This window comes from Struthio camelus, chromosome 5, assembly GCF_040807025.1.
Source record: "Struthio camelus isolate bStrCam1 chromosome 5, bStrCam1.hap1, whole genome shotgun sequence".
NCBI lineage: Eukaryota > Metazoa > Chordata > Aves > Struthioniformes > Struthionidae > Struthio > Struthio camelus.
The window spans coordinates 15,712,610-15,736,555 of record NC_090946.1 but is presented as its reverse complement, the minus strand read 5'-3'; the positions used below and the strand labels follow the sequence as shown (position 1 = coordinate 15,736,555).

General features: G+C 46.1%; 1 protein-coding gene across 18 annotated transcripts in view; it reads right to left on the bottom strand.

The window, feature by feature from the left end:
- LOC104143713 (USP6 N-terminal-like protein) overlaps nucleotides 1-23,946 on the bottom strand; it is a 117,443-nt gene that overhangs the window by 66,039 nt on the left and 27,458 nt on the right. Inside the window, exon 1 of one of the 18 annotated variants that reach the window (XM_068944661.1) lies at nucleotides 11,566-11,924. The exons of 12 other annotated variants lie outside the window; for them this stretch is intronic. The gene's annotated coding sequence lies outside the window, so the exon portion shown is untranslated. Of the gene's footprint in view, nucleotides 1-2,148; nucleotides 2,296-6,436; nucleotides 6,574-9,412; nucleotides 9,433-11,560; nucleotides 11,925-23,946 lie in introns of those variants that run through there. 5 more of the 18 variants (XM_068944653.1, XM_068944652.1, XM_068944656.1 and 2 more) reach the window with 5 other exon arrangements.

Here is a 23,946-nt window from a genome sequence, read left to right as displayed (position 1 = left end):
AGAAAGCTTCTTCAGGCAGCAGATTTCTTTGCAAGCCTAAAGCACCAGACACTGGCTCCTAGGGAGCAGGAAGTCCCATTAATGCAGAAGTGGGGCTGTGACTGGGGAACCAGTGCAGCCGGCCTTTCAATGCACCTGCACTTTGCAGCTGTTCGCGTCTCAGAAGCGGCAAATTCAGACAGTCCCGTCTTGTGTTTAGAGCCATCTCCTCCCCAGGCGTATACTCTGGTGCCTAATAAGGGCCGAGTTCCCTAACAGAGTCAAGTCTCGCCACATATTTTAAAGTTCCTCTCCCGCAGGATACGCAGTCTTGCGGCGAAGGAGAGAGTCGCAGACGCTAATTCACCAATGTAGCAAAAAACTTTTCCTGCTTTTTTGCTCGGTTTATTTTCCTCTTGTTCAACAAGCATCTCTAAAGCTGCAATCAAGAACTGGACCAAGGTAAGTTACAGATGCAAAGAGGAAAGGAAGACACAACCCTTCAGCAGCCCAAATCTATTAAACGTATACACCCCGTCTCATGAAACGATGCCTTTACTGCCTCAGGTGCCCAAATTTCATAGCGAGTGGCAGTGCATTCAAGACATGTTAGGTAAGGAAGGAGGGAGACACAGATGATCCTGAGCCTTTTTCTGGGAAGGAAACTGCTCTGCCAACTCTGAAAACCTATGCAAGAAAAAACAAAAAAAAAACCTGACACACAAGAAATCATCTCCTTCCCAGCATCTACAAACAGTGCATTTTCCACAGCAGAACCAAAATTGTTTAAAAAGACAGATAAGAGCCTTCCAGCAGAAGATACAGACGGCATACAGAGGCAGCAAGCCCCTACCATGCAACACAAAATCCTTTAAGATGAAAGGGAAGTTCATCATAATCTTGGGAAGAGGAGGGAGCAGGAGAACACGATGTAGGTGATGCTTAAAATGAGCTGCCTGTCATCCCACAGGGAGGCAAAAAAGCACAGAGAAATATCCCGCTGCACGCGGACATCGCGAGCTATTACCTTCGTTGTTCCTTTATAGGGTTGCAGCCTTCCACTAACGAGGCAGCTTGCTTTTGGCATGACGACAGCCTCCTCACCCAAGCGCCAGGGGAAAGCGGCTCTAGTGCCGGAAGTAATGGCCTCTGTAATTAATTACTAAATACTGTGTGTGCACACACAGAGGGCTGCCAACAGACGGATTACAGCGGCCACGGCAAGGACAGATGGTTTTTTTTTTTTTTTTTTTTTTTTTTTTTTTTTTTTTTTGAAGTGTTAGTTCACTGCTCGTCCTGCCAAGGAAGAATTTATCCTGCCTGTTGCTGAATGTGCCCAGCGCAGACTCACCGAGTTCAAACGCTTCAACGGAGCTGCTTAACTGGAACTGGTCTGTAATTATACACTCAACCACGCAGGCTCCCTCTGACAATTAATTTCCCCCCCCTCCATGCAGTTCAATACAGCACGGAGAAACGAAGCATGAATCAACCCTTTTGGCAGTGTGCGTCCCACCACGCTGGACACATTAAGGTGGGACATGTCACTGCACCGGCACACAGGAGACCACCCTCCCCACAGTCCCGTTTACCCAGCAGCAGCCAATGCCGTCACTAGGCAAAGGCTGGAAGCACATTTTAGGCTCAAAAGTCAGCTGAAACGGGTCCAGTCTCTCCTCCCACTCCATAAATACAATCCAAACGGGGTCATCTCCCAACAATAAATGAATGACATTCATTCGAGCCCGTGAAGCTGCGCTGACACAATCTGCGCCCTTTCATTCTCCTTGTACTGCCAGTGCTAAAGATGCTTTTGTACATCCTCTGACGTACTCCATTTAAAAACCTTGGCAACCAGGGCATTGCATTCAGCTGCTTTTGAAAAAACTCATTCCCCTTTTCTCTCAATAGGCTTTTAAAAGACTTTGGGGGTGGGGGGGAGGAGGGAGAATCACTCTTCAGAAACTTAGCACAATCACAGAAAAACATTGCCCAATTCAAACTTGGTTCAACCGTGACAACCGTGTATTTGGGCACCACTCACAAAGCACTAGAGACTGGGCAAACACCAGGCGAGCCTGGCCCCTCTGGCTACCGGGCGTCACCCTGGCACCTACAGCGTGAAAAATGCCAATACCACCATGGGACATGGAGACAGAGAGCTCTTACCTGGGTCCTGAAATTAAGGAACACCCAAACGCCCCATTTGAAGTCACAGAGTTTGACAACCCAACTGCAGCACCGGATAGGTAAAACATCTGATTTGCTTTGAAAACTCTTCAGTGCTCTTACAGAAACTCTCTGCTTCTTTTCAGGTTATTACAAGATTGTTCAGTTCCAGTGTTTTAGTGCAAGAAGCAGTGAAGCAACGAAGCAGCAAGTTCTTCTGGGACCTTTACAAGGCAGTAGATGTTTAAGGGGTTTTGGTGGGGCTTTCCTTGCTCATTTTTTGCGCCCCAGAACTTCTGAAATTTTTCCGTGCAGCAGAGTTTGGAAGTCTGTCTGCTGCACCTGTGTCCTCGTTCTTTCTGAAATGGAAACATTAACACATGTGGGCACAGAGATCGGATGGAAAGAACAGAGAGGCTCCCACTTAAAAAAAAAAAAAAAAAAAGCCGTTAACTGGAAAAAATGAAGAGGCTATCTTAAAAAAAAAAAAGGGGGGGGGATGTCTGTCTGAGATAGAAGGCCCATTATTTGTTTGTTTTTTTTAAAAAAAACCCCAAACATTGGTAGCTCAGCTTTCAAACAAACAATCTTATGCACGGTTAGCAGAAAGTCAAAGAACTTAAACATCACCTAATGGTTGTACCACCCCTTATATGTAATTTTAAGAGACTAATTTCTTTCCAAAACCCACCACATCCTGGTTTGGAGCCACGTTCCAAGATTTAAGCTTTTACAAATAGAAGCCTTTAACCTCAGCGACTGCAAAAATTTCCTGCAAAAAATAGTGCAGCACAGAAAGCTTAAACCAAGTCCTAGCCTATTAAGTAGACTACTGCACAAACGATGCACAAAAAGATGCTTTGTGCCTGCCTGTATGAAAGTGCACCAGATTCAACAGGGTAACGTGGCGCTGGCGCCGAGGACTTGAGGCATATTTCCATTTGAACAAGGCACGCTTTGATTCATTTCAAAGTCGTCAGGAGTCTGCTTATGCCAGCTCTCAATACGCTGTTGCCAAAAGCACATCTGTGACAGCATTTCTGTCAGTTTGGCAGAGATGCGAGTTTGTAAGACAGGTAGTATAATCACCTCAATTTAAAGAAGATATTCTTAAAGGGGGAAACCAAGGCACAAAACGGTTAGCTGATTCTTCACGCAGCCCGATGAAATGTGAGTCTATCTGCATCCCAGGCAACAGATAAACTATGCCGGAACCTCTCCTATGAAGAAAGGCTGCAAGAGCTGGGCCTGTTCAGCCTGGAGAAGAGAAGACTGAGAGGCGATCTCATCAATGTGTGCAAGTATCTGAAGGGGAAGTGTCGAGAGGATGAGGCCAGCCTCTTCTCTGTGGTGCCCAGCAACAGGACAAGAGGCAACGGGCAGAAACTGAAACACAGGCAGGTCCATCTGAACCTGAGGAAAAACTTCTTCACTGTGAGGGTGACTGAGCACTGGCACAGGTTGCCCAGAGAGGTGGTGGAGTCTCCTTCCTTGGAGATAGTCACAACCCGTCTGAATGCGATCCTGGGCAATACGCTCTAGAGGAGCCTGCTGGAGCAGGGAGGTAGGACGAGATGATCTCCAGAGGTCCCTGCCAACCTAAACGATTCTGTGATTCTGTGAAAGGTCACTGCATCAATCTGTGTTCCAAAACACACGGTGGCTACGCGTGCTCCTATACGTCTGTGCCGCTGCAGTCAAATATCCACAATGACAACTGTTTACTGGTGCGAGTCAAGGGCATTGCCTGGGTTTCCTGTGGGAATACTGGATGTGAGGTTATAGTCGGCCCAAAATTTCCATTATATCACTGCTCCATCCCACTTTTGTTCAAGCATTAAAGCAAGGCATAGCTCAGATGGAGCAGATAAGAGCCAAGCGTTTGAATTCTTTGTACTTGACCAGGGCAACTTCTCCGATTCTGGGTTTTTCCACTTAAAAGGAAATATATTTATTCTGGCTAACGATGTCATCACTCTTAAGATTGTTGTGGAAAGATAAGTAAGAGGGGTGAACCAAGGACAAGCCGATAAGTTAACTTTGAAATTGCTGGCTTCTCTCTGCTCCTGCCACCATCTACAGTGTTACTTTTAAGCAGGAGGAAAACAGGAGAAAGCTTGAAAAGGAAAACAAGAAAACAATTTGGGGAAATTCTCGCAGGCTACAGTCAGCTCCGCAACAGCCTGTCAGAGTAACTATGATTACTTTTGTAAAAGTTTTGTTTATACAAAGTGGAGCTGCGCTCTCTGAAGTGCAAAAGCAGACACAAATTCAAGTAAAATACCACAGTGACTCCTCAGTATTAATCATAGAGCCTAAGATAACATCACTGATCACAAAGCATTTGGGGTAGGTTAGTCAACTATCGTCAGAGAACAACGTCTCTTCAAAATAGGTGTTCACCGTTCATTATACTGAGCGACGGAAGATGATGCACGTTTGGAGATAACGTATCCCGTTTCACAGGCTCGTACAGTCTGACAGAAGCATAAGCTTAGTTCATGCTGGATTAATCCAGCTAAACCAGGTACCAGCACCCTTCCTCGCAATCTTGTGAGAAAGGCAAAGAGGTTTAGAGGCTGAATTACTGGTGCTCTTACTTCTAAATGTATGGGAATAACATTACAAAGGCTCTTATACATCTTCATAAAAGCATATCCGGTATTTTGCTCCACTCTTGCAGTCTAAAATAAGCAGCAACAAAATGCTTTCCTTCCCATGTACCTTACGGGAGAAAAAACAGAAAAAGCTACCCACCCTGACATCAGTTTGGCAGATCTCCGTTATGACTCTGAAGGCAGAAATTTATTAGGGCAATGTCCAACTCGCTGCCTGCCAGTAGTTGGCAAAGTTGACCATCATAAAAACCGCAGAGATGCGCTGAGAATTAACGCACGGGGGCGTGACGGGAAGGCGCGCGTTCCCAATGCTTTCTCTTTGCCACCTCCCCGGGAACGAGCGAGGCGGCTCCTTCTCCGCCTCCCCCCATCTCCACTGTGCACAAGGAAACCAGGAAGAGTTTGCTCATTGCTCACAGTCAAGTTTGCGAATGCTTCAGCAGCTGCCTCCTCCTTCAAGCAAGCTGCCCAAAAGCTTACCCAAACCTGGGCCCCCTGCCACAATATCTGGCTGCCCTAACTAATGAGATAGTCTGTTTGTAAACACAGGCTTTGACAGACACTCTGGCAAGCGGATATATAATACGCTCAGCACAACTGCAGATGCTAACAGTTCCCAACCTGCACCAAGGCTTCCCGCCCCCCCCGCCCTAACAAGAGGCTCTGCCTCCAGCCGAAACACAAACGGCTCTGAGGAGCTACAGGTATACCCACAGCTCTCGTTTCCTTTTTCCTCCTCAAACTCATCTCTTTTTTAACCATATCCTCAGAGTTGGCTCAGAACGTCCCAGGGAGCAGAGTCAGGTCCAAGATCATGAGACAAATTTGTGCCTTGTGGGACCGCCGAGCTCCTTGCAGAGCAGCCCTGGTTTCAGGGCTGCAAAGAGGCGTACTCAGCAGGCTCTTCTCCAACAGGAAGGTAGAAGATGAGGAGAAAGCCCTTCAACAACATTTGAGTATGCTTTGCCAAGTCACATCTTTCTCACGATAAAAAGGGCACATGGCCACATCAACAGCCCTGCAGAAGGCGAGCTCACCACCATGCTGTTTGGAGCACTAATGCCTGCTTGCCCGCTGGTTAGTCACCTTGTTTAACGCGTAACGTCTGTCATCTTTGGTCCGTTCTCTCCTTCTCCCTCCAGAAGGGGGGCATGCCCATAGCACAGCACAACCTGACCAGGAAATTTCTGGTTCTGTGTTGCTTCATGGTTCTTCAAGAACGTGAAAGACCAAAGAAAGCTGCTTGAAATTAAGGCTCACACTTGGATTCCCGCAAGTTTTGGTGCTGCTTCTAACAGAGCCAACTGGTACCTCAGACTCCGGAGAGCAGCCGTTCTGGACCAGAACTAAGGGCCATTCAACTCGTTGTTCCCCTCCCTCCAGCAGCGACCAGCACATCGTGGCACTTCCCACAACCATGCACGCAGCCCGCAGTGATTTGTGGTTCGGGAGGTCTTACTCATGGCAACTGCTGTTTGCAAGGAGTCACGCCACAACATCCTGCCTCAGCTAGGGCCTTTTCAGAATTAAGGACTTCACACCCAAAAACGCCGCATCGCTGAATCCAGATGGCAGGGAAGGAAGACGTGGATACTGGAGGATGAATCATAGCAAGCCAGAATGGAAAGCGATTTGCTGGCCAAGAGGACAAGACAGAACACGTTACTAACCTCTAGTCCTATGCAAGACCTCTCAGCTGCTCCTGGATGCCCCACCAGCACTACATCGCTCAACAAGCTGCTCAATAGTGGCTACGCATCTTTTGCCAGAAGCTTGCTGTCCCACGTCTGAAAGATCACCGAACCCGCCACAAAAATAGAGCATTTGCAAGAATAAGAGAAGAAAGCATTGTATTACTGCAGAACTTGCCTCTTAACTGGCGAAATGTAACTCTGCAAGTGTAGCTCTTTAGCTGCTGTTAGTCAGACCCCAAAGAACAGGTAACAGCAGTCTGGTTTTCCTGCTGGTGTTGCTGAAGTCTTTTAAGTCACGTTCTGGTCTCAGGTAAAGAACGAATCCTGCACTGAGTACAAACCTCACAGGAAGCTCAGTGATAACATACCAGTGTAGCTTTTTCACTGCCATCTACATTTTTCCTTAACTGGAACAAAAAAACCCACAATTCTTTGACATGGGTTGTAAATACAGATTTGGCTGCTGTACGGACAGATCACTGCTGCTCTCCTGTTGAGAGATGTCACAAGCAGCCCTGTATAGAGCTAACAGAGCGCTCCCCCCGCCAACACCTGCATCCCTCAGTGACAGCTCAAAGACTCAAAACTATTTGTCGCCCTTTTCTAACGGTTGGCCGCAGTCATGCCGCTTCACGCGGCGAAGTGGTGCAGGTGTGCAGGCAGGCTTTCTTTGACGGTTACCACAGTCCCACCTAGCCATCAGCCCTCAGCCAGGCAGGCAGCTATTTCCTCTACTTGGAAAGGAGACAAGACACACAGGAAAGGTTTCGCCAAAACCAGTCACTCAGACAGTTCCTTCTCTGATGCTACTGATGCGTCTCAAAACCTTTCAACATCAAACAGCACAGAGAAAATACAAGGCTTGGCACAAAAACAGAAATCCGTAGGCTTAAGTTCTAGCCCACTCTATTAATCAGTAACCTCGAGCAAGATCTCTCATCGTTCACAAGAACAGGCACAGCTTTCCCTTGGCCTTTGAAGTCAATATACTAAATAGTACCTCTCTACACACAAAGCAGAGATCGGCAGACCTGCGAAGAAAACCTTTGCTAAGGAAAGGCCAAAATAAAAAGCCCACACCCGACACAGCGCTCTCCTGCCCATACAACAGAGTAAGTGAGGCTGCCAGGAACGTGTACTATTTATTGTATAGCGTGATCGCTCTCCAGGCTTACTTCCCCCATCTGAGAGCCAACAGTAAGTTTATACTGTCAGTTCACTAGATGTGGCATTATTTCTGTCAAGCCATCGTAACCAGTAGCGTTCTTGCGCTGAACCTGTGAGTCAGGCTTTGGACGTGTTTGATTTCTGTGTTTTTGGATGTTAATTTCGGCAATTTGAGGAAATAAGGCTGCTTATTTTACTATTACAGCACCTGGAAAACCGAAACAAGTTCATTTGCAGTTTCCAATACTTTTAACTGAATGGAGAGAGCAGTCTACTTCTGCCATCCTCTTGAGGAACCAGTGAGATCATGCTGTAAGCATCATTCTCACTTCATTTTTAGCTGGAAAGACAGATAGTGCAACGGGTGCCCTGATACAGAACGCACAGAGACTGGCAAACTGCCAGTAAGAGAATAAACGCAAGATGTGCGGCAAAAAGGTCTGCTAAGTAATAGATATGGGGTCACACGGGCATGTTTCCAAACTCCTCCTCCATCGCACACGTGCAACATCTTCTCCAGCAAGAACATCAGTGCAATGAAGCGCAAGACACTTGCGGCTAAGGCTGCTATTATCCTGTTTTCTCTCCCGTTAGGTCCGTTCCAGTCCTCCCTCTTCACATTCTTCAAGTCCACAAAGTGTTGGCCTACAAGCACACTTCAGAGCAGCACAGTCAAGGCACACAGTACGTCATCATGAAATAATAAGTTGTGGGCATCACCAAAATGGCATCTATGTACTGCGGAAGAAACAAAACACCCTGCAGGAGCCACTGGTTTCATGCAAAGTATGTCTGGAATGGAGAACGATTGTTCACAGTGAAAGACCATCAGGCAGCATACTAAAACAAAAAAAAAAAAAAACTAACAAAAGGAGGAAATACTTCTTCTATGTCTCACACAACTGGGCTGTGGCATGTTCTGCTACTAAGATCAAGCTATAGAAAGCATCTGAAAAGTAACAGGGCAAACTGCAGGAGAACAGGACTATCTACAGCTACTAAAACTAGTGACTCATTCCCCTTCCCTAAGGGTCCACTTTTGTTGCAACCAGCTGGGACACTGGGTGAGACAGACCTTGACTGGAGCCAGTGTGCCAGGTCTTACCCTCTTTAGTTATCATGGATTGGCATTATAAGCAAAGCTGAGAGAGGTTCAGGCCCCAACATTTGAGCCCTTTGTCCTGGCATGTTAAGAGATTACTTCCATCAGGGCTCCGCAGTATGAGCGGACCAAGTAGGGATCGCAGATGCTTCTCACTGTCCTTGCAGAGTACAACAGCAACTTGCTCCTTCTTGGGCAGCAGATTCAGAGGGAACATTGTTTGCCCTGGCCCACAGTCTTAAGCAGTGAGACACAGCCCGTCCCGTCCCCGGAGTCCTGTCTCCTCCATAGCGCGCCATCCAGAAATTGAAACTGCAAGCGTTTACATGGATGAGAACAAGCCCAATTCCCCCCCTTCATCAACCCAAAGGCAGCTCAAACTCCAGGACTGAGTTGCCAGATGAGTTGCACTGAATTTATCCAGTGTCCACAATCACCTTTCTCACCTTTACAAAAGGCCTCAGCCCTCAGGATCAACAAGCCACCAGCTTCAGAGGAAACCTGTGAGGGTGAGAGGCATCTCCATCTGTCTAGACATCCGTGCCACATTGACCACTGATCTTAGACACTGCTTGCTGCAAGCAGATCGTGCTTATGAAACTCTTATGCCACGAATTAGGACAAGCTTAAGATAGGCCAGCATAGCCTCTCTACACCACAGCTTTCCCACAATAAGCACTTACCAAAACCATCAATCAGTAGATGATGCTGAAAGGCTGTAAAAAGCACTACACACACACACTCACACAAAGAAAAGGAAAACTGCCCTGTGTCACACTGCTGAACAGAGCTTTTTTTAGGCCGCTTTATTGCTGCTCCTTTGTTCCTGCATCTTCTGGCAGTTGAAATGCCAAGACCTTGACTTCAGGCAAGCGTCCAAGATGAAACCAGCCATAAGCAAGCCTGCCAGGCCACCCCAAGGTGGCTTTGGGTATGTTCCTCCTTCAATGCAAAAACTTTTCTTGTTGATAACAGCTATGTTCACAGCAGAGAGGAAGTCGATGAGCTCCAGGTCAGTATTGCTCTGTCAGAAGATGCATGTTTGCAATAAGATCTCGGAAATAGGTTGCTGGCTCATATGCAGGGCATCTCCAGCTTCCTTGAACCAGGAGCAGATGTGACACCAGTAATACAGAGCAGAAATCAAAGATCCTTCCACATACAGGAACCAACCATCCAGAACAAATTGACAAAACCTTGCTTCAGGAGGCAGTCTTCTCTTCGCTTTGTCCTCCAGATCTTGGCTGCTTTGCCAAGGCACCTTGTCAGCCTTCTGCCCCGCTGTCAGAAGCTGCGTGCGCACAAGAGGAAGCCTTCATGTGTTGCTGTAGCTACCTTCCAGGTTGCTGACTGAGCCTTCCTGTTTCTCGGCGCTCGTCGCACACTTCCCGTTCCCGGCGACTGCTTCGAGCACTTACGTGCGCTATGAGCAAGCGGACACCCTCACATCAGGTGGCTCCCCTCGGTACCCTTGAATGCAAGGGGCCAAGGCTTCCCAAGCCGGGTTAACCAACTGCCGTAGCCTCCAAGCCAAGTGCCATGGAAGTACAGCGACTAAGCCATTAAAACGTTGCGAGAGAAAAATACGGATGCCCTTGCCAGTTACTGGTTAGAAAGAAAAAGGATCTGACCTGACCAGTATGGACACTACAGCCAGTAGAAATTAAAGCGATGATCAGAATTGCTTTCACCAGCAAGCTCCCCAGAGGGGGGAAAACAAACAATGTGGCTTTTGCCACCTCTGGGGCTTGCAGAGACAGTTCAGCAAAGGGTGTGAAACCTTTTGCAGTTGCAACATTTGTTGTCTAGGTAGCCAGGGTGCTTTCAGCACACCTGGCTACCAGGCCAGCACCCCTCCACCACCACCACTCTCGCTTGCTCGGAGAACACAGCCCTGCCTTCCCAAGTACGCACAAAAACACTCTCGTTTCCTTGCTGACATACAGAAAACACCCTCCTTTTCCATGCCCACATACATAACCCCTCCAAACACTTCAGAGCATTGCAAAACCAGAACACAATTCCTCCTGAAGTTTTGTTTGAAGGCAGAGGAGAGGAAAAGCTGCGCTGAATCAACATAACTCTTGCAAACAGTGCTATTGGAATGGCGTATGCAGAAACTCATTGTGCTTCAGGGCGGACAAATCCCTCAACAGAGCACGTTAAAATCAGGACATCCTGTCAATAGGGCCTGTTTATTCATGGGCTCTGAGCTGTGAAGAAATGAGAGCTGACAGCAGTGGCAATACAAACAGTCTGTCCTCTCTCCTGCTCACTGTGCTCGTGTGCCGGCAACGCACCCCCACGGGCACACCGTACCTGTTCTTTGCATTTGGCATCCAACCTTTAGGCATGCGGCTAAACCAATATTTCCTCTCATTCCTTCCCCTACCTTGTACCAGCAGGGCTTCTGGCAGTAAGGAAAGCAAGCAGCAAAAATAGCCCTCCTCCTTCAGCGTTCAGGGCTAAACCAGCAGCCTTAGCCCAGGATGACAAACGAAAGCTGCACTAATGAAAGCATTAACCCCATCCTCTCAGCTAAAAGCCGGCTGTCATATGTGAGCCCAGATAGACTGAAAAACAAACTGCTTTGCTGCAGCAGCAAGCGCCTCGCTCAGCGGTCGCTGCAATTGCCATAGCTGCTTGCCACTGCGTGCTTATCAGCTTCCTCAAGGAATCGAAGGGGTCCCCAGGACAGGTGCATCTCTCTTGTGCCAGACTTTCTTGCAGACCACACTAGTCAACAAGCCAGCCTTCCTCCCCCCCCCCCCATCCCCAGCATTTATCAAACCAAGTATAAGAGTGAATAGCCCAGAGACTGGGGCTCCTACCTTACCACAACGCAAGTGTTGTACTGCTTTATGATGCTGGCAGAAAACGGAGGCAAGCGCTGCAGCCAGCTTCCTCTCCTCCCTGCTGTACTCCTCATTTCATTGAATTTACACTGGAGAACACAATTGAAGCTGCCCTGCAAAGGTGTGTTTTAGTTCACCCAAAACAACGCAAGAGGTAAGATGTGGCCTTCTTGCATCCCAGTTCAGCATCTCCTGCCACGCTCTTCATTAGCCAGCTTGTTTCTGCTCAGGATTACACAGTAAAAACTGCACTGGGAACAGCTGCATCACTTTTGCAGCTGCTGTGCAGACTGCAGAACTCACCCACTTCTCCCATCTCAAAACAGTAGGTTTCTGGTATAAGTAGCAAACCTTGAGAGGTCTCTGGTGGCTTGTTTTTTCCTCCCTCACCTACAGCAGTTCATCTGTAGAGCAGATGCTTCCTTTGTTAGTTTTGGTTTCTGTTTTGTTCAGGGTTATTTCTGTTTGCTTGCTTAATTATTATTACTATTTGAGTTGCTCTTAACAAAAAAGCCCAGCTCCAGGCTGCAGTGTAAGTTGTACATCAGAATGGCTGGCAGACTGGCCTTTTTAATGTTAACAACAACAGGGTTTTTTTTCCCCCCCTTCTCAATTCCAGAGTAAGTGAATAGCTCAGCCCCTAGGGAAAAGATACAGTAACTTTGTATATCTCAAATCAAGCAGAGCGTTTTAAGTGCAGACCTTGCAAACATGCACCTGTGATTCACACAGAGCGAGTCCGCGCCCCGCAACATCTGCTCTTTGGCCAGAGCCGGAGCGTACTTTAGGGACAAGCTTACTAAACGGAAAGAAAGCTGGCAGCTCCTCGCCTCTCTCGTGGGGAGGGTGTCCCCATGGTCTGAGAAACTTGGGAGTATCACATGAGCATCCATTTCACTGCTATTCTGACCAACACTTATAACAAAAATCAGCTTAAAGCTACCAAGCACGACCTAGACAACTGCATACGTCTAAGCATCGGCCACCAAATTCTGGACCAAGTTAAACTTCAGGGCTACTTATGGCACGGATCACACTCTCCTTAAATCTGTTTTAGCCACCCTACACCTGGAACGTGTATTATGCATCACATGTGATGCAGTCAAGCTCCTCATGACAGTGTATGATTTATTCCTGTAGAGGACACTAGCCTTAAATTGGCACTATTAACAGCCAAAGAGAGCAATATCCAATGGCAAATGTGCTGCGCGAGGGACTGTGCCCAATCTCATTGCTCCTCAAGACAAACCTGAAGAATCCAGCCAGGCTGCTGCACTCCAGGAAGGACAGTTTCTACTTGCAAAATAATATTCACTGCATGTGCAGAGCGTGTTTTGGATTAGGTTTTGTTTTCTTTTAATATTGTCAACTTTTCTTTTTGAAGCCAGATCAAGAGGTTGCTTCTCAATGTTTTGCATTCATTTATCTTGGCGATAGGCATCAGGTTTTTTGCAGCCCTCAAAGGAATCCCTCCTTTGCAATACTCACAACTAAAGAATTAACGTTTATTAGACAAAAGCACAGAAGAATTAGACAGTCTGGCCAGCTGCATGCTTTGAAGATGCTTTGTGGTTTTCTAAGGCAGAACCAATCATTCAGATAAACCAAGATAATTATTAGTGCTTTCATAAAACGTAATTCTAGATTTTGAAGGAAAAAAATGTGCAATTGGAATTAACCAAAAGACTTCTCTTCAATAAGGTCACATTTCCCAATAAAGAGGGGACTGCCCAATTTACAGATCAATATAGCTCAAAGCATCCTGGAAGCATGAGCTCCCTTCAAGCTCAGTCCAATGCTTAGGGCAATCCTTCATTAGATATATTAACAACTTTCAATAACATGAATAATTATGTCTACAAACATAGCTTTAAACAGCTAAAAAAAAATCACATTGTATGCATTTTGCAGCCTGCTTATATCAATATATAAATCATGTTTTCATGTGCGTAACTATTGAAGTGCAGCTATTAAAAAAGTATTAGGGAGCTAACTTTTAAATCATTAACACCAAGTCTGTTTTACTGGACTTCATCCTTGCAGCTTTTACAGACTTATTAAGGGCAGAAGGGGATTTTGTGCATTTCTTACCTTTTTTTTTTTTTTTTTAAATTTGTGGATACCAAAACACTGGTTGCAAATACAACAGCCTTATATTTCTGTAGCTTGTCAACTTGGAATGACAAAACCAAAACAGTCCTCAGTAGCGTGTCAGCCTGAAGGTATAGGAGCCCTTTCAGCTATACAAGTATACCGCCTTCACGATCTTGACAACATAATGTGTGTGTTAAGGCAAGGTTATAATGACAGGCTCTTAAAAGAGTATGCCAGCTGCAAACCCAAACCCTCTGGTTGAGCACTGGAAACAGGTTTTCAGACAGATTCCCCAGGTTAACCACTCGCAAGCAGAAACAACAGCTTTTTTTCCCCAGACAGCATGAACTGGGCACACTTGTAGGCTTTTCCACAACACATACAAGGTCCTCAACTCAAAGTCTAACACAAAAGACTCCCACCAGGAAAGGAGAAGTCTCCTTCGCACCGTGCCTGGGTCCCTGCCATACCAAACCTCTTTGGGGAGAAAGCTCTCCAAAACAAGAGTTCGCTCTCAACATTAACTCCAAATAGTTATCCAAGGGAGCTTCTTAATTGGGGTAGAGGATAGGCTGATTTAAATACTGGCAGGGTTGTTTAACACAGCCCTGAACACCAGACGAGTCAAAGACGGAAAGCACCATGCATGGACGTGACTCCTGGTGGTCTCCTGTCAGGGATCTGAACAGCATCTCTAATTCCAACAGCAGAAAAAGGAAGAATGATGTTTTCATTTAAAAATAATCTCAATGTTCAAAGAACTGTCAATTGCCTATCTTTTCTAAAATTACATTTTTCAATTGATCTCCAATTAGGTTTTGCATGGAGCAGCATAATCAACTTCCTACCTTATACCTTTGACATTTTCAGGTAATTATGACTAAACCTATCTAGGACATGCTTCGGTGACATGGTTAGGTCACTTGCTAAAATATTCCTTCGTTTCATCCCCATATAAAGCCTTCTGAAGGCTGAACATCAGTATGGTATTTCCGCTGGTATTTGAAAACAACTGTAGAAACAGCTGCTTATGGCAGCCTTAAACGAAACAAGGTTAAGTGAGGAAAGAAAAATGCATTTTTCCTACATGAACAAAAATCATTACCGTGCTTACACTCCAAGTCAACATGAGCAAGTACTGCATAACTTTGAAGAAAAATTAATGCCCTCCACACCTATCACCAAGCTTCTCAAAGACGCTGGCACAAGGAGGGATGGCTTGAAAAGTGGTCAAGGGCTGGAAGAGGAGGGTATATCCTCCTCCTCCTCCTCTGTTGTGAGGCTGATCCATCGCCAACAGCAAGCATGCAAACTACAGCTGCCCTTCCACAAGTATCTGACTGAGGAAAAGCATCTCCAAAAAAAAACAAAGAGGTTTTAATTGGGGTTAAAAAGCACTTGAGTTTGCAGTTCCGAATGCATGACCTCGGCAGAGGTACTCTGAAAAATGCTCCTCTCTTATGTGGTTTCTTTAATGGCATCTTCATTACAGTATAAAGGGGGGGAAATTCATTCAACATGCATTTGGCCTCTAGCTGCTTAATCAAAACATTTCTCTATGACCATTTAACAGTTGGATCACATTGAATCTGTTTTGACTAGAAGCAGCGCCACTGGTTTCTCACATGTGGATTTTATTGCAAAATTCTGGGTTGCACTGGAGAAAAGTTAATTCAAAGGAAAAATGAGAACTGTGACTTGAGAAAAGGGTAGTAGTCTCTACATGGGTTCCCTCTCCCTCCTGTTCCCCCCACCTTTTTATTGTTTTTTCCTCCTAGTTTAAGGAGAAAGGAAACCTACATCAATTCAATATTTCACATGTCCTGGTGAGGAGCAACTCTGTGTGGGTCATCTCACAGAAATATCTCTGCTAAACAAAAGGAAAAAAAAAATCTCCTTTTTCAATTGGGGGGGGGGGGAGGTGGCGGGGAAGAGATCCACACGTTACTGGCCCTTCATTCCCTGCAGCAAAACACTAAAAACATACATAAGCATGTGCCTAAGTCTGTGCTCTGGCACATTACAAGCAAGGCTGAATTAAGGAGTCTCAAAATATCCCAGAAACTTTGCCAATGCCTATGGCAAACACTCCAGTTTGCTGCAGACCTCGCCCTTCTGGCTGCAGCAAAGGAAAGGGTTTTGCCTAGTGCTTCTGCTTCCAGTTACTACCCAAAGTGTCAATACACATTTCTTTATATATAAAGCCCTAGTTTCAAGAGCAGCCGTCCCTGTGCCAAACAGGGTACACGCACAGTAGCTGATTAGCGCATTGTTCGTTAGAGCCGGGGGGGGGGGGGGGGGGGCGTCCAACATAGGCTCACTTGATCAGCTTGATAATTACCAGGGCCGTTTTACATCTCTTGAACACGGGGTCAGGAGCTGAAAACCCTGCAAGGTCATCATGGTAATCATTTAGTGTTTAAGGGGTATTTGGTGACCTGCTGTACCAGGCGGCTGGCTCCCACGCTCCACCTAACAAGCTGATGGGAGATTTGCAGGTGGGGCCGGCTCCTGAGTTCAAAGCAGGTAAAGAGAGAAACATCTTCAGAGCCAAGTTTTTTCAAGCCTGCTAAACGCATATGTGTACAGACCCTAATAACAACCTGTTATTCCTGGAGCAATGCAAGGGGAAAAAAATAGGCCTTGGGCTGGAAGGGAAAAAATAGATTTAACACATAGAAATGAGCAGCAGCTGAGTTCATTACACTCCTAAAAAACTTCAGCATATGAAGCCTGGCTCAAAACTGAACTTGGCATAATCTTAGCTGAAACCTGGCCAAAAAAACAAACAAAAAACCCCACAAGCATCACACTGTCAGAAACTCACATGTCGGCCAAACATAAGCACTACAGAAGGAGCCTTTCTGCCCAAAGCTTTGAATGTGAGACATTCTGCAGAAGGAAAAACTGCTCCCATGTTTCTGCAAAGTGACCCCGGGGACTCCAGAGGCATTGAGACTGCTTTGGTCAGAGTCAAAAGAAAAAAAGCCCATAAAATTAGAAGACAATGCGAACAATGCTGAGCTATTCGGTCAAAAATGAAAGCTGCTGCCGCTGTGAGAGAAGGGGAAATGCCCACAATAGCTTTGGGAAACACTGCCTGAAGCCTTCAGGAAAGAAAGAAAAATAGAGACACACTTTTAAAAATTCAGAATGACCAGCACTTTTAAGCAAAGTATAGCAGTTGTGTGCTAGAAACTAAAAACAAAAAAACCCTGCCTTCTTTGGGTCATTTATTCCAGCTTCCACAAGCTCAGTTTTTGTCCGTTTTAATCCACGAGTGGATTTTAGCAGCTTTCCACTAGCCGGTTTGGAGACTTCTGCAGCTCGCGCTCTGCAGGGGAACCGCCTGCTGCAGCCCCACGGCCTCCCCACCCTGCTCCCTTGCTCCTGCCGTGACTCCCACCCACGTGCGGGTTGAGCCACTGTGTCAGGGCTGCTGGCACCGTACCTCGAGACTGCCTCTGCGTAGCACCAAGCCAGAGGGAAAAAAACAGGGAATGAAGGATTGATTGTGGGGACGGAGGGAGGAGGTGCTCCATCGGCTGGGCAAGTTGGGCTCCGTCCACTGCAACTCCACTCTGCCCCAGCGCACGTTAATTAATGCAAGGGCATCAGCCAAAAAGCACAGCGCACAAGACAACTGGGCAAACAGCTCACGGTATGTAGGGCTCCTTCAGTTTGGCTAGGAAAGCCCTTTTTACAAAGCTGGAGCTGTTTTTGCAACAGCTGGACAAGAGGAACCAACAGAGGCAGGTTAGGCACTGCCTCCTGCCCGCTGCTGTTTGTGTAAAGGAAGGCTCCTTCCAGGCCGCCACTGAGCATGTGGCAATACGATGTATCTTGGCATATTTAAATACAGCCTGCTAAAACACTGACAGACTCCCTGCTCCTCCTCGACTCCAGTCCTTGCTGCGCAACACAGAGGTAAGCAGACCTGCGGGAGGCCGAGAGCAACACAGCCAGCAGCAAGATGCCTCCGTCGCATGCCAAGCACATAACCAGCTCTGCCCTTTTAAAGCAGCATTCGGACAGTCACGTTTCCACACCGAGCATGGCCAGCGAGGCCCAAAGAACAGCCTGCTCAAGGCAAACTCACAAACGGATACTTCAGGGATCAGGGAATACACCTGGAAACAGCAGTCAAATCCTCACGCCGGCACTCCCACTGGAATAATCAAAGCGTACCACAGGCCCTGCTGCAGCAATTTTGCAGGGCTAGACAGCATAAAAATAGAAGCAGCTGGCGAGCCACAATTCTGCTGGGAATCCACAAGAATCCCTTGCCTTAAACCCCTGCTCATCTCCACCTGCTTCCTCAGCTTCATCTTCCTAACGTCTGGCAGCCCGACGCAGGGTTCCTCATCCACACGGATTCAACAGTACTTGGAGAGTAAAGTCCAATCGCAGCTGTACGTCAGCGAGCAACGACTGAACTCTGGTTCTCTTCTACATTTAAAAAGCCAGGAGAAACATAAGATGAAAGCTTCTGTACGGCCAAAAAAACGGAGTCAACACTGCCTGTGCCATCAGTAGCACCCCGGAGCCAACAGGGAATCCAAGCAAGCAGCCAGAATTTGGGTTGTATAAACCCTCAGCACGCTAAACCCAAATCTTCCAGCGCTCTCCCTCCCTTGTTTTCAATTACAACAACTGTTTCCCTAAGTCTCAAAAGACCTAAATATACTTCTTATCGTTTAACGAGCCAGCAATTCCTTTGAGACCAGCTTAGGATGAAGACAAAGCTTATCAGATGACACCAGTAGGACTCTAAAGCAGAGCGCTAGCATTGGTCTAGAAGAAGTGGCACCATTCAGACAATATTAAAGCAAGGAACAAAGCACAGCCAAAACAAGTCTGGATGAGAGCTGTATTTTTTATCGGAGGAAAACAAACAAGTTCACTGAATGGAAACTCAGCCAAAAAGGAAAAAGCAACACAACCATTTGCTGAACCAATAAAATATTAGTCAGCCTGCTGCGTTTCTAGCTTAGAGAGAAAATACAGAATAACCTTAGTGCTCTCATTTCTTTCTTTTTCTAGGATATGGTTTTTGGCATTAAGCCCGTTTTTCACCTGAGGGGCAAGTAATGCAAAAAGGAACATTAAAAACCTAATATGAATGAAAACTAAAGAGCAGCCATCTGTGTGGGTGTTTCTCTTTCCAAATCAAAGTCGGAGCGAAAAGGGTTTTCCAAGGAGTCGGCCAAGGAAAGGGTAACTTCATAAAGCATCTCAGTGGGATCTGACTGGAGAGTATGCTTCACGCAAATACCATGCCTAAAAAATTATCCCCTGCTGCCCACTATCAGCAGCCCTTCCAGATGTCCATTAGCCTTTCCTTTCCTACCCTCTGCAAAACTGCAGGTAGAAACTTTTGTAAAGCATACTTTGTTTGGAAAGCAAACGCACAGAAGGGATTTCAGCTAGCCTACCGGGTCCGAGCATCTTTCGTGCCTCTACATCGGGTCACTAAAATGATGCCCGAATAACGACCACCACCACCACCTTCTTGCAAATACAAATGACTCATTTTCCTCGTATCTCGGATTCTACCACAACTGTCAAGCACTGTGCTGGCAAATAGCGATATAGCAAAGCTGGAGAACAAACTGATCAAGGAATAAGCAGTGCTTTAGGCAGGCACCAAACAACTGCATTGCAATGAAGATTACACAAGAGTTTCACATCTGAAAGCAGGTTCATTCAAAGGCACTTAAATTTGCATTGTCACAGAGCGGTGTGTAACTTGGAACTGCTAAATGCCAAAACAGACTTGCATGTCAAAACTGCTCATCTACTTTGAACAAAGTCTCTTCATTTTTAAAAGCTGTGATCTAAGCACAGGCTGGGCAAAAGTCGGCTCTGCCCTTCACTGTGCAGTAACCCAGATACAGCCCTACCTACCACTGCAACCACACACAAAGACCTTGATCTCAAAGTTTAGCCACAACCACGGCTGCTCCTTGCTTGCCAGACTATCTGGAGTAAAAGGTTACCACTCAAATGAAGTTTTCGCCCTGCTCAAAAGCCAAGAAATCTGCAAAACAAGAATTTTCGCCCTGCTCAAAAGCCAAGAAATCTGCAAAACAACAATACAGGCTAGTACAAATTGTGTCCTGACCTTCCTCCAGGGTTGTGTTCATAGCATTAGCTCCGTGCACCCAGGAGGATCAGGAAAGTCTCCCGCCGTTGGCTGGGAAAGCACCATAATGCCTCGGCTTAACCCACCAGAGACCTGCAGGATGGGCCTGGAGGAGTCCTCACATCCGGCTGCCCCCACCCTGGTCCAAAGCTGTTCAAGGCTAGACCAGAAAATGCCAACAAGTGACAGACACCAACGTCAACTGTGGTGAAAATTTGCACTTGCCTCTCTCCCCAGGCACCACTTCCAAAGACAGGGAGTTCGCAGCCCCCCTAGGTAACTTGTTCTAGCACTTGGCTATCCATCTGAGGAGATGCACCAGCCAAAACTGGCACCAAACTATTTATTAAAACAGCTAGAGAGCACTCAAGACAAGATCATCATGAGGGACTGCAGAACTTGGCACAAGGTGATTGCAGTACTTAGTTTTACAGGGTTTCAAAAGTAACAGGATAGACTTGGAGAAGAATATCGACCTGTGATTACCAAATGCACAGGCACACACATTGGCTCTGGGAGCCTGTGAATTTGGTTTTTCTGGGAACTGGGAACGTATTCTGAATATCACTGTAATTTTACAATCTCTATCACACCTTGCCCTTCTAACACACAGATTAAGGGACACAAGCAACTTGACAACCTTGACGCAAAAACGAGGAACGTCCGTAACAGCATAACACTTCCAGCCAAAACTAATCATCAGGTCCTCGCTTAAGATGATGTTCAAACCACTGTCCCAGGAAAGGCAGCTGAGCATGGAGGTTGTTTTCCACTGTTGCTGATCAGCTGGGCTCTGGCTCATTTCCCAATGGCAGAATTGGGCTGTTTAGCTTCATTCAAACTTTTTGCAAAATGGTTCCCCTGCCATCGCTGGAGACAGGGTATTGGTTTAGCTGTATTTTTAGTCCAACCCAGAATGGCTGTTTCCACAGCACCTCAGCCAGCAAATTACAATACACACTCATGTACTTCAAGTGTAGTGCAATAATACCAGTAAAACTTAACTGATAGGAGAAATATTTTCCTAATGGACTACTCAAAGTTGGAGGTGGACGCCTCCTCCAAGCACTAAACATCCAGAGTGAAATCCTGCTTGCCATCTCAGAGCTCGAAAGGAAACGTTGACCCGTGGATGCCCCGAGATACTTGTTCATTTTGCAACAAGCTGCTGTAAAAGGAAATCGAGCTGAACTGTCCACACGCTTAAGGCCATTCAAAGGAGAGAGACACTTGTCTAACCTACAAGGGTCCTCCCAGCATTCTGAGGGCACGAGACAGAAAGCAAAAAGACATGCTATCCAGGGAGAAGGCCGTGATAAGACAGGCGTTCCTGTGAAGCAACTACCAGTACCAGGAAAAAAATGAACACAAACTTTCCCTAAAGAAGTTTTTCAGAATTACGAAACCTACATATCCAAAAAGTCAGATTAAAGGACACTTGCGCTCCACTCAATCTAACGCTGTATTAGATTTTTAACTCCTACAGCTCCTCTAGAACTCAAGCAATACACGGAGAAAACGCCTTTCAGGACTGTTTATTTGCTTCAGTTGTGTTTTGGGTTAACCATGGGATAAAACTAAGGAAACTGATTTGCCACTGACAGAGCTGGCACAGCCACCACATCTATGAGATGCCACTTCCAGCCTTTGGGGAGGTAGGAGCAGCACAGGACTGACCACCTCAACAACATTGAGACACCTGGAAAGGCACACAGACGCACAGCCCTCATCAGGCAACGCATCCTAACCTACAGGTTAACAGGGAATATGAAAGTCCCTTGACAACGAATAAGTCTGCAGGCCTTTCTAACCACCAGGGAAAATCAAGCAGCTAAAACAATCCTGCCTTGCCAACAGACACAGATAGTTTTCAAAAGTAAGATGATAAAGTCTCCTAAGAAGACATAAGCTCTCCTGGGGAAAAAGGAGTCCTTTTCGGCACTGAATTTCTCCCAGTCTTCCCAGGAAGCTAAGGAGGAAATAAGAGAGTTCCCTTACTGCATAAATTCTTCTCTCAAGTTAAATTAGATTAGACCCCCGGGGAAACATTACTGCTCTAGACAGCTAATGGCCGTTGTTATCTTGAATCTCATGGTGCTTTTCCCCAGATTACTGAAGTGATACTTAAAAAGTTTCATCCCCAGTTCCCTCACAAAGATGCATCTCTGTTATCTGCAGGCCATACTGTTCAGCAGAGCAGAAGAGAAGCAAAGTACATCCACTCCGAAAGAATACAGAAAGCTCTAGTGCTATTTGCCCTTTCTTCTGTTTCCAAACATTCAGAAGAAAATTGAAACTCAAAAACTTCTCCCTGTTTTGCTAATGGAAGTGAACAAGCCTGCTGTGCAATTCTCTGCAAGAGGCTATAAAAAACAGAACAAAGCAAACTGCAGGGGTTAACCTGCAGGGCAGCTACTTCAGTAGAAACAGCATACAACAAATCATTTATACACACACACACACACACACACGTGGAGCCAAGTCTCATTTGTCAGAGGAGCAAGAATCAAAGGCTCTGAACATATTCATCCACTCCCTAATGTCAGCTTTAGAAGTCTTGTTTGCTGCGTTACAGCTAACTATAACAAAGATGCTTCTGTAAAAGGAGTGGTAATAGTGTCAAGGAAGATGCCAGGACAGGAATTGCGTGGGGGGGGGGGGGGGGGAGAATAAGATCACTGCGCCTCTGAAGGTAGCTTTTCCATGTAAAAAGCCAGTTCAAGACCCATGATGGTTAAATGCACGAAAAACCAATATCCTGAAGAAACAGGTGGAGCGTTCAGAGGAAACCCCTAGCTCTTTTCAACAAGCCGCTTACACATAGCCCTAAAGACTAAGGAGATACCAGATACCAAACTCGTAACACCCCACACTGGAGCTGGCAATTGAAGTCACCAACCTTTTGGCTGGACCTTGAGTAACAATTCCTATGTTCACCTATGCACAGCACGAACATAAGCATGAACTTAGCTTTCATGCGGACACAAAACGCCTTCCCACAAGCAGACTTATCCTGTATAAAATATTCCAAGAGAACAGACATAAAGCACATTCTTCCACTGTTCGTTTACTTCTGTGGCAGCTGACACGAGGAAAAACAGCGGCAATTTGGGTAACCAAACCCCAGTCATCCAACTTTTGTCATCTAGTATGCGGTCTTGTGAACGCACACAAGTATCCACTACTTGAACAACTCTCAACTATTTAATTACCCATTGCAGCAAACGCAACATTGTTCTTAACTTAGATTAACAACTCTTCTGCTCTTACAACAATGTCTCAAGCTATTTTTTTTTTCAAATCAGCATTTAGATTTTTTGCTAACTAATGCAACATTTCCTCTCCACTCCCCCTCCCTTACCCCAAAGTATTCAGTGAAATTGCTTCTTTTGCCTCCTTTGCAAATTACACTGCAAATGCTGAACTTCTGCCAATTAGACAAGGAAAGCCTTGACTAAAAATAAACAAAGTTTCAGAAAAGAAACCCCTTTCTAATAAAATGTAGTGAATACTGCATGCAAAGAGACATTACAAGAGAACAAAGTCAACCTCCAGAAACGTGTAAGAATTAAGCTCAACAGATAGCTATCTCCAACTACAACAACTTGCCCCATCTTGAGAGAACAGAGGAAAAAAAAAGGGGGGGGGGAGAGGTAGGCCTCAGGGGGCAGAGGTAAAATCAAGTTTCTTTCCATCTGCTTTTTCAGCTCCCCCGCCTTCAGATAGTAGATTTGTGACTGATAAGCAAACAGCAAAAACTCCCCTTTACGAAGTCACATTTACTCCCTGAAAACGTAGTTTCCATAAGCAAGAGCAAAGAGCCTCCCAGCCCTTTATCAGCCCCTGTTCCTCCAACTGGCTAAGCACTAGCTTTTTCCTTGTTCTAAAATCTGGTTCGTCTACTGTTGTTCTTAAAACACTAATTCAAGTATCACTTTACAGAACCTGGGCATTATTCCGTTCTGTCACATGTTCCTTTGCTGTTTGACCCACCTACAGGCCAAGCTGTCCTGTGCACTTCCATCAACCCTGAGAAAATGAAGCAAGTATCTAATAAGAGCACTGCCATATCCAACATTTGCCCGCATTTCCTACGAACCGAATTGCTTATTACCCATACGAG